The sequence below is a fragment of the Cavia porcellus genome, unplaced genomic scaffold (assembly GCF_034190915.1).
Source record: "Cavia porcellus strain 051 isolate PalLab524CR breed Dunkin Hartley unplaced genomic scaffold, mCavPor4.1 scaffold_26, whole genome shotgun sequence".
Lineage (NCBI taxonomy): Eukaryota > Metazoa > Chordata > Mammalia > Rodentia > Caviidae > Cavia > Cavia porcellus.
The window spans coordinates 28,270,959-28,282,297 of NW_026947509.1; the positions used below are offsets into that span (position 1 = coordinate 28,270,959).

At 45.7% G+C, this 11,339-nt stretch overlaps 1 pseudogene; it reads right to left on the minus strand.

Moving 5' to 3' along the window:
- Positions 1 to 5,226: 5,226 nt before the first annotated feature.
- On the minus strand, positions 5,227 to 6,214 carry LOC100735017 (olfactory receptor 9S13-like; annotated as a pseudogene).
- Between the last annotated feature and the right edge of the window lie 5,125 nt (positions 6,215 to 11,339).

Genomic DNA, 11,339 nt, shown 5'->3' on the forward strand with positions numbered 1-11,339 from the left:
GTGAACCCCTGTAAAATTCAAAAAACAAATTACAACTTCTAGGATATGCTAGCACTAGGATATGCCATATCAAAAGGCAGAAGTAGAAAAACAGGAAGGAATGGGAACAGAGCAAGTCCAAAATCCCACAGGACAAATATTAAAATCTGTGGCTCCATGTCTGGCATCCAAAGCACACGCTGATGTGATTTGAGTGCCCCAAAACAGCCCTGCCTGTGGCCCCCTTGGCTGCAGTCTGTATTGCTTCTCCCTTGGGCTGGCTCCATTTCCTGCCACAATTTTGTCTGCAGATTCCTGGCATCTCCAACTTCCAAGATGCTCCATTGCAGTTTCAGGTTCTGTTTCACAGATTCACAATCACCTGCTCAGGGGCCACTGGCAGGTACTAAGTGCCTACAACACAAAACTGAGGCTCTCAGGCCTTCCTTTTAATTCTATGTGGAAGCCCCCAGGATCCCACAATACTTGCACTCTGCATGCCTAAAAAGTCAGCATCACAGAGACAATACTAATGTGGCAGCCAGGATATACAAGGAAAACAATTTAATACAGGACACATAATTATAGAATTATTTTATAATAATCACCCAAAGAGTCAAATACAGAAAAAGTGCAAGAGATCTGTCCACATAATAAAGACCCCGAAGAATCCAGCTGAGGGCCTGGATCCTATGGCAATATCCTGCATGAGTCCAGCTGAAGACCTAGAGCCCATGAGAGTGACCCCTACAAGTCCAACTGGAGGCCTAAAGACCATGACAATGACTCATGTAAGTCCGTTTCATGGATCTGTGCTGGGAAGGCCCAAAGGTCAGTGGTGGAAGCTAGAAAGTCTGTGCCAGTGGGGTGAAGGATCTGTGCAGCAGAGTGACGCTCAAAGTAAGGAACAAGGCTCTCTGCCAAAGTACCACAGCCATCCTCAGCAACAAAGAGATCCTGAGCTCCTCCAATAGTGAGAGCAGCTGAGTTCATATCAGGAAGCCAGTATGACAAGCTCCCCCAGGAGATTAAACAGCACACATCTTCCCCTCCAGAACTAGGAAGTGATGCCCAAAGTAAGGACCAGAGCTCCCCCAAAGTGAACCGCAGCCATTCTCAGTGACAACAAGGTCCCAAGCTCCTCTGACAATGAGACCAGCCAAGTTCATATCCGGAAAGAAGCTTGACAAGCTCCTCCAGGAGAACCCATGGCAACAGAAGAACCCCCAACGCCACTCCTTCCTCTCCAGTTCTCCTTTTTATGTTGACAACAATCCTTAGGTGAGCTATCCAACCCAGCACCACACTGATTCAGTTCAGCTGGGCATTACAAATTGAGGATCAGTTGCCAATCCACCACAATCAATGTCTGTCACAGTAAAACCAGAGGCCACCCCATAGGGTCACAGCTGCTGTGGCCTCTGAACTTCTCAATGACTGAGGCAGAGAAGCATTTTTTCTCCCCAGTGAGCAGGATGCCTGTCCTGGACTCTTTTGTCAAGCAGTCTTTGGAAAGAGTTTACATTTCTACCCTTTGAGCTGTGATGTGGGATACTGCTGCTTCCTGAGATGCTCTCAAGGCCTCTTTTGGTCTTTTGGTCTGTCTTGATGCAAAGAATACCTCGGTTTATGAATTCAATCTGCTTTATGATTTTGGAGAAGATGGCTGCATTTTGTTGTGTGGGGAAGATGGTCACACAGTATTTGTCACCTAATGTGGAGTTTGCCAATGGAAGCAAAATTGTGCCAAGCACTTTTGTTTGTGAACCAAATTTTCTGCAATCAGAAGATTTTGTGAACTGAGGTATTATTGTACTTGGTTTCTTTTTAATGGCACTTATGTCTTCAGTGACCACATGTTACTAAATCCCAATTTCAAACAAGTCAGCTTTCTGGACAGTGGAGAAATGGATATTTATGCACTCTTGGTGGGGTTGTGAAATAGTGTGGCTGCAACTGAAAGAATTGTACTGCTTCTTTAAGTATTAAAATGAGTGACTAAATAATAAAGCAATCTCACATTTGGATTTGTGCCCAAAAGAATTGAAAGCAAACCTTGAAGAGCTATATGTGCACCCATGTTTATAGCAGCATTACTCACAATAACCAAAGAGTAGAAGAAACTCAAGGGTTTATTGCTGAATGAATGGTTTAAAAATGTGGTATTGGCATGTGATGTAATGTTACTCAGCCTTAAAAGGAAGGAAATACCATCACATGCTGTAACATGAATACAGTTTAAGGATGTTATGCTGAATGAAGTTGCCAGAAATAGATTGTCTTCGTTACCTTTCTTGTTGTCATGACAAAATAGCCGACACCCAAATTTAAAGGAGGAAATATTTGTTTAGCTCAGGGCTTGTGGAGGATTCAGTTCAGAGTTGGCTGGCTCCAAAGCATGGCAGTGTGTCTCAGAGGCATCACAGAGGAGAAACAGTCCATGGTAGGCTGAAGGCAGAAGTCAGCAACCAGCCACAAATAATAAGGGCAGCTTCTTTCTGCCCCTTTTATCTTCTGTCTAGGTGACCTGGCTTAGGCCAGTGCCAAGCCAGTCAGTGGGCTGGCTGAGTTATCACACACCCTTAATCCAGCATCACACATGAGATCCAGCCAGCTCTGAAAAAGCCCCAGCTAAGACTGCAGGAGGCTTTTGAGGGGGGCATCTAGACTCAAGCCATAGCACAGATAAACAAATATTGTATATTTTATGATGTCCTAGAACAGTCATATTCACAGAGACAGAAAGTAGGATATTTCAGGGTTTGGAGAGTGGTAGGGATGGGGAGGTAGTGATCGATAAGTTCAATGTTTCAGTTTTGTAGGATGAGAAATTGTGGTGTTCAGTCTCCAAGACACTGTGAATATGCTAACATTACTGAACTGTGCACGTGGGCGTGGTTAGGATGATAAATGTATATTGTGTTTTTTCATCAGTACACTTAGTTAAAAAGACACTAGAGGACAGGTATGAAACTAAAATGTGGTCCTTCAACATGAAGGCATTCACAGTCCACTAACTTCACTTACCCAAGCAGAGTTGTGCAGGTGGATTTAATCTCGGAGATCTCAAAGTTAGAAACAGATGGGAACACAGAGTACATGGAGGCCTGGAGGATTACCCGATGGGTTAACTGGGCAGCAGCACGGGGTCCTGCTTGTCTGTTATTCCCCTCACTGTTGGTGACCTGAGGAGGAGCAAGAGCTGGAGCAAGGAGAGTGAGGGCTGGGATTCAAGACTATGCACTGAAACAGCTTCAAAGTATGAGCTAAATAAACATCTCCCCATTTAAATCATTTAAATTTTGGTATCCAGTATTTTGTCTCAGTGAGAGAAAAATAACTAAAACACAGGTAGACATCACTAGTAGGTCTATGACTGTCTCCTTCAGGCTACTGGAGTATTTATGTCCTTGCTAATGTCAGACCAGCTTCACTTGTTTATTCTAAGCCGTATTAATGTTCTCATAACAAGGACGCTAACATTTTTGTTTATATCATGAAACACTGGAAAGTTGTGATATGATATAGAGTTTTGTTATTTTTAAGCCTTGTATTGAGGTGGTATTAGTCTTGTAGGTATTTCCTTGTTTCCTGCTAGGAATATTGAGTGACAGAGGAAAATAAAGAAGGGAAAATGACAAGGGAAGGAAGGTGATGAAGTGGAGAAATACACTACTAAGCAGGAGGGATAGGTCAATCTTGAGTAATAAATTCAGAGCTGCTCAGAGAAGAACATTTGCTGTCCAGGGGTGGATATAATTTTAGAGATCTCAAAGTTAAAAATGCATGGGTACACGAAGTACATGGAGTCCTGGAGGATTACCTGATGGGTTAACTGGGCAGCAGCAGGCCCTATTGTGTTTTGGTCCTCCCTGAGGAGAAGCAGGAGCAGGGAGAGTGAGGGCTGGGATCTAAGTGAAAGCTCTGGTCTCTGCCATCCCAGCAGGGCACAGATTCCACGTGCAGAGGGCAGCTCTGGTAAAGGACAGCCATGAAGGAAGCCAAGGGCTTGAGGCTGGGTGTGGTCTGGTATGAGGACAGGGTGTGTCTTGGGTCACTCCACCCTGAGCTGCAGGTGCAGAACCTTCACCAGTGCAGGAGAGGTGCTCAGGTGAGCTGTCTTCTACACCAGGGCTGTGCAGTCCCCTCCCCACTCTCCTCTGGGCTGTACCACAGCACTTTATCCTGACTCAAGAGCACTTGGTGACACAGCACCGCCCGCTATGCTCAGGAGCAGCCAGACTGAGCTTCTGAGGCCCACTGTGAGAGGTGGAAGCCCACAGTTTCACCTGTGTTCTTACCTGGAAGCTGATGGATGTGCTGGGGCCAGGCCACCAAGGAGCCTCTCAAGCAGGAGAGGAGGTGCCCTGCGCTTTGTGCAGGAGGAGGCTGCAGTGTCCTGCACTGAGGGAGAGCAGGGAGCAGCCAGGCTGCCGAGCGAGGGGAAGTGCAGGGTTCAGAGCTCTGCCCTGCTTTGTGGTGACTCCAGGTCGTTGTGAGGATGGTGCAGCCTGCAGCCCCTTCAGGTTCCTGCTCTCATGTCCAGCAGAGATTTCCTTCACCACTGTGACTTTAGGATCAATGTGAGGGATAAGGAAAGGGCTACTGAGACTGTAAGGTGCATATATTTTGACTGTTCCAATCCTACTTCGTGGACTCTGGTCAGTGCTATCCTCCATGTGACACCATTCTTTGTGAAACTGAATTTACTTCACCTTTGACCATCAGTTACCTGGTGGTACAATGCATGTGCTATTCAAATTTAAAATGCCTTCTCTGTGACGTGCCTTCATAAAACACTGAAGAGATGGATTGGAGATAGAAAGCCAGAAAACCAGAAGGGAACAAGGGAGGAAAGCAAAATGTCAAGAAAAGGATCAAGCTCAGAAGCTCTCCTGTCCAGCAGAAATTTCCTTTGCTACATTGACTTTAGGATTAAGGAAGAGGGACAAGGAGAAGATCCCTGGGAATGGGATATTTATATTTCTTCACTGAGAGGCGCTGGTACTGTTCCCAGACCCTGCTTCAAGAGCTCTGCTCAAAGCTCTTCCCAATGTGCTACTGCTGTGCCATTATTTTTTTGGTGGCAAAGAACATGGGGGTTATTCCTACCAGTAAAAGCCTGGTCTGTGGTGTCCTTGCAAGAGCAGTGAAGTGATTGGTAGAAGGATGCAAAACAGGAAGCAAGCAAGGAAGACAGTGCACTCAGAAGCTCTCTTTTTGATAAGGCCCATGACCTCAGTCCCCTCATCTACCCACCAGGTCATTGTTACCTGCCCGCATTCTGCACAGGCCTGCCTCTCTCTTTCCCAGTCTCTGCATGATGTCTTTCATGTCCTGGTTCCACAGGCTGTAGTAAGGGGGTTGAGCATAGGGATGACCTGGGCGTAGAAATGGAGACCACCTTGCCCTGCTCCATGGACTCCACTGCTCCTGGCTGTGCATACATGACAAACACGGTCCCACAAAATAGAAACACAGCTTTTATGTAAGAGCTACAGGTGGAGAAGAACTTGTGTGCCCTGGACCCTGAGTGCATCCTGAGTATGGTCACTATGATGTAGCCATAGGCTATAAGGACCACAAGAGTGGTGCCACGATAATCAGCCCACAGAGGCCAAACATGACCAGAGTTCATAGAGAGCTGTGTCAGCACAGGAGAGCTGCAGCAGAGGGGGGAACATCACAGAAGAAGTGGTTGATGTGGTTGGCTCTTCAGAAAGGGAGTTGGAATGTCAGACTGGTCTGCACGATGGAGTTGAGGTAGTCTACAGAGTAGGAGCCCAGCACAAGGCAAGCACATGCCGTAGGAGACATGGTCAGAGGGTACTGTAGGGGACTGCAGATGGCCATGGAGCAATCATAGGCCATCACAGCTAAGAGGAAAGTCTCATGTGGTAGCAAACACAGAGAGAAAGAAGAACTGCGCAGCGTATCTTGTAAAAGTGATGACCTTGGAGGAGGAGAAAAGTTGACCAGGGTACTGGGGGTGATGACAGATGAGTAGCAGAGGTCCAGGAAGGACAGGTCCTTGAGGAAGAAGTACATAGGGAGTGCAGGCGGGCATCCAGGGTGATGACGACAATTGTGGTGAGGTTTCCCATGATGGTCACCATGTAAGGCTCAGGAAAATGGTAAAGAGCAGGGGCTGGATCTCTACCCTGCCCCTGAACCCCTCCCACACAAACTCCCTCCAGAGCACTGCAGAGAAGTTCCCATGTTTCTGGGTGGTCATGGCTCTGACCAGGACTGCTGTGCAGAGGATGATTGAGCGAGAAAGAGGGAACAGGTCATGGTCCTAAGGTCACTCATCCACCTGTCCTTGCCACAGTGCCCATTTACCATGAGGCCAAAAGCTGCCTTGTTCCTAGTCCAGATGGCTTACTGTGGCCAGAATGGGGATTTTTTTGGATATAGTTAATACTTAATAGTGTAATTATAGTTAATACTCATTGTGCAGGAGACTGCACTGTGAGTTCAGGGGCTGCAAAGAAGAGATCAGAGGTGAGAGTTTCGATGTGAGAACAGAATCAGTGTTCCCAGGCTTACCTCTGGGATACCTGCTCTGGAACTGTTAAGGCATGCTCTTGACATATGGAGCCAGTTTCCAGCCTGCCTCTCCCTGAGCTCGGTAAGTGGCAGTGAGGAGCTTCTGCCTACAAGACTGCGGGCCAGGAGCTGTCAAACCTTTAGGCTGGACACAAAGCAGGGCTTGGACCTCTCCTAGCTGAGTCTGCACCTATGTCTGTCTCTCTTGGAGCACCCTGGTCCTCCCCTCCACGTCTCTGATTCTGAGGCTGGACCACAGTGGAGTTCAGTATTTTGAGCTCCCTGCTTTCGAGATGGTGTCAGGGAATTCCTGCCAAAGTATAGATTTGGATTTATTACAGGGTTGGAGCCAGGCAGCCCCATGGTCTGGTCATAAGAAGCAGAACTGGTGCCGTGATGCATTTGAGAAACACACATGCGCCCCCTCTCATCTCCTCAAGGTGAGGGTTTAGGCAGTTTAGGATTTACCTGTTTGAGACCCACTGTTTGCCTGTGCCCCTTCCTGATCCTTTCTCCTCCCTGTCTTTTTTAGCATGGCCGTGCAGCGGTATTTGGGGGAGGCTCCCCTGCACATCTCTTGATCGCCAGGAGGCAGTCCCAGGGCTGCCGTGCTGGGGACCCTGGCTAGGGAGCAATGTGGGTTCTGCTCAGCCTCTCCTGGAGGGACTCCAGTAGGGCCAGGGCTGCGTGGGTCCAGGAACTGCACACTCTACAGCCCTACAGAGCTCCCCTCACACAGCGTGGACACCTGTCTTCCACCGTGTACTTCCACTGCAAGATGAAGGGGTATAAATCATGTCATGCCCATCACTCTTGCTAATTCCTCTTGCTATAAACCTTTGGTGATTATAATTCTGACCCCAGAATAGTTTTTTTTTCTAAACTGAAACTACATGGCAGTGTCCTTCCCCAAAGCCAACTTCATTGATTCACATTGGAAGAGGTACAGGCAGGGGTCTCCCCAGCTTCCTGAGGATGCAGGTGCATCCACAGGCACCAGTTGGGGAGTATCTGGCTGTGGCTGAGGCAGGCACTGTGCTGCTGGGGAGCTGGGTGACAGCAGGCAGTCCTGTCCTCACCTTCTTCCTTCCTTCTCCTTCTGCGCACATAGTAGTCCTCAGCCAGCAGCGTTACCTGAGAACTGGCACGAACGAGGCTAAAGCCCCTCACAGATGGAATCCCGGCCTGTGTTTAACAATGTGCCCTGGAGTTGGATTCTGAACCCCAGGTTCTGGTTCTCAGGCACTTTTCTCACTGACCTGGAGCAGAGGCTAGGGCCAGCCAGGATGGGCGAGGACTCAACATCTGCCCTGCAGAGAGCACGTCTGAGGGCTTACTGGGCACACAGTCCTGCTGCCCTCGTATGCACAGGGGCTCTTCCTCCTCCTCCAGCAGATGACAGCTGGAGATGCTGACTTACCTTTAAGGACTCCACCCAGGATGTACTGCCATCTCATCCTCTCCAAGGTGCCTGTGCTCCAACCCTGCTCTGTGCTGAGGATGCTGAAGTGGACACTGAGGGCTCAGGCTCCCGTGCAGTTCAGCGCAGGGTCCTGAGCAAAGGTGTGAGGTGACCTGGGCAGAGCTCAGCACCTGGGGTCCCAGTGAGAATCTTGGTGAGCTCTTCCTGGGTGACTGTGGAATGAGGGAGACAGCTTCTCTTCCTCTCCCTTCTCTTCCTCTCCTGCCCCTATCACCTGGGCAGCTTGTGGACACTCTGTACTTGGGTCCCACCCCACTTAGGGGGAGGATTTTGCACCTAGTAGGACTGGGATTCGAGGCCTCCAATGGCCAATTAGGGAGGCTCTGGCCTCCACCCTGGGCTGGGACTGCAACTCCCTGAGTCCTAGGAGCTGCAGGGCTGTGGTAGATCTTTGGGTCTCACACTGGACCCCGTGACCTCATGTAGAGCACCTGAAATGCTACAGTGACTGAGACACTGGATTTTCATTCTGTTTAGCTCCAGCGTAATTCGTGAAAACCCCGACGGGGCTGGTGGTTACAGTCGTGGACTCCCAGCCTCCCCTGTGATCTGAATCTTCTCCTCTCCGCTCTCAGTATTAGTCTCTGTCCCCTTTCACTGACGATCTCCTACTTTTCTTTAAGGTTCTTGCAATTCTTGTTTAACTGTTATGTTTCTACACATCTCAAGGTGTTTTGCCTTCCAGAGTGCTGTAGATAAAGTCAAACACCATGATATTGGATTTGCTGACTTAAATTTTTATTATTACTTTAATGTTACAAATTTATGGTACAGAGTAATAATTTAGTACACATACTGAGTGTGTAATAGTCAAATAGGGCATTGTATGTAATCTCCTGATGTTTCATTATTTTACAAGCATTTAAAAATTATTTTTAATATCTGTGGGCCAAAATAAACGAACTCTGGCAGAGAGGGAGCCCTCATGTGTTTCCTGACAGGACAAGCAGAAGTGCTGGGCTGCAGGGCGTGGAGGAAGGGCCCATGGTGCGCACTCACACACATGCAGCCCCAGGCCCAGCCTGTCATCGAGGACCATTGAGAAAGCCTGTGACACGATCTGGAGGTCATTCGTACAGATAGAAGTTATCTAAGTATCAAAAGTCAGGCAAGGTAATTCTTAATTCTATAAATGTTAGGAGAATAGGCCAAGAATTTTTAGATGGCAGGAAGTTGGAGTATAAAAAAAACCCAGGAAATAAAAAGTTAGATTTACGATAATGAACTGAGAGCCAAAATTATCAGTAAATTAATTTAAAAGTCAAACAACTATGATCAATTTATAGTCATAAATCCAGTGCCATGAAACGAATGGACCAATTTTTTATGAATTAAAATACAACAATTTAACAAAGAGAAGTATAGCAATCTGAAGAAGCCATACTATACATAGCAATACAAAACTGAATTTATAATTTCAAAACTGTTGAAAAAGTTGAAATCCAGATAGCTTCGCTTTAGTACTCTTACAAACATTCACAAAGCATCAATTTTTAAAAATAGTCTTTTTTTTAGAACAGTTGAAGATTAATAGCAAAATAGAACATAATGGTTTCCCAGATATGCCCACAAAAGTCACTGTTATGACTGTTGACCAGCACTGATGTGTGTCACCCGAATCCCACAGTTCACATGAGGGTTCTACATTTTATTGGTTTGGACGAATGTGTGATAGTGTTTGTTGATATCCTATGAAGTGGTTTCAGTGACCCCCAAGTGCCATGTGCTCTATGTTCACATTTCCTTTTCTCTGCCCAAGTTCACTGCCACCCCTGATAGTTGCTTTCTCAATAGTTTTGCCTCTTCCCAAATGCCACAGAGCTGGAAGCATGCCGTTTACTACTGTGTATGTCTGTTTTCTTGGTAACACCCATTTAAAGTACATTCTCGAGGTTTGAGGGCTGGTTTCTTTTTCGTAGTAATAATAGTCCCTGGTATGGAGGTGCCACAGTTCACCTCTGCAGCCGTTCAGCTGCAAAAAGATATCATGGTTGCATCCAATGATAGAGCATGATTCAAGCTATCATGGCTATCACTGTGTAGGTTTTTGTATGCACGGAAATTTTCAGTCCATTTAGGTAAATATCTAAGAACATGGGTACATGATCATATGCCAAAAACAGTTTTAAGTTTCACAAAAACTAACCAATTGTCTTCCAAAATGAATGTATCATTTTGAGTTTACAGAAGCAGTGCATGAGAATTGCTGTCGCTCCATATTTTCAAATATTTAGCAACAATTTTATACAGGCTTTCCTGTAAATCAAATGCTCTGGCTAAAGCACCAAAGAAAGGGATCAATATAGCAAGTGAACCCAGACACAAAAATAATCACTAAAATATTAGCAAATGAAATATAGCAGTGTACAAAAAGAATTACATATCATGGTCTGCAAGAGTCGATTCCAGGTATGCAAGCATGGTCCTACTTTTAAAACTAATCAATGCAACTTGCCTATTAACAGAGGAGAAAAAATTAATGATCCTGTCACTTGAATTAAAAAGAATTATGGATGAATACTCTAGTTCCATAAAGACTCTGTGAGACTAGAATATTGAAGAATTTTCTTGATTTGGTGATAAAAAGCATCTACATAAACACCCACAGCCAGTGTCATAGTTAATAGGGAAGGGCTGAGTGTCTTCTGTCTAAGACTGGGCTGGAACTTCTTTCATCACTCTTATTTAATGTAGTACTGAAACTTCTAGCCATTGCAATACATTAAGAGAAGAAAGGAAAGGTACACATTCTGGAAAGGTGGAAATAAACTATCCCTATATGCCCACATGATTGTATATAAAGAAAATCCTTTACCCTAACACCCCTCAGAATATTAATGAGTTCATCAAAGTCTCATGATATAAGATCACCTAAAAATTTTCTATTTCAATGTATTTGTGGCTCATGCTTATTACTGAATATTGTCAATATTACAACAACTTAGATGGATTCAAGGGACTTTTGTGAGTGAAAATTGCCAGTCTCAAAATGTGACATATGATATGGGATATGAGATAACCTCTGCATTACAGAGATGCAGAAGAGGTTAGCGGTTGTGTGCATTGGTGAGGTTTTGAGGAAGAAGTTGGCTGTAACCACAGCAGGGTGATTGAAGGGTCTCATTATGATGAGTGTGTTCTGTACCTTGACGGTAGTGTTGTCATACAATTATACAGAAGTGTTAAAAGTGAATAAACTAAATACAAATACTCCATCCCAAATGAATGCATGCATAACTGGTGATTACTGAAGAGGTCTTATAGATTTAATGATGTTATTTTTCCAATTGTGATAATGTACTTTAATTTTATGATGTGTTACTGTTGG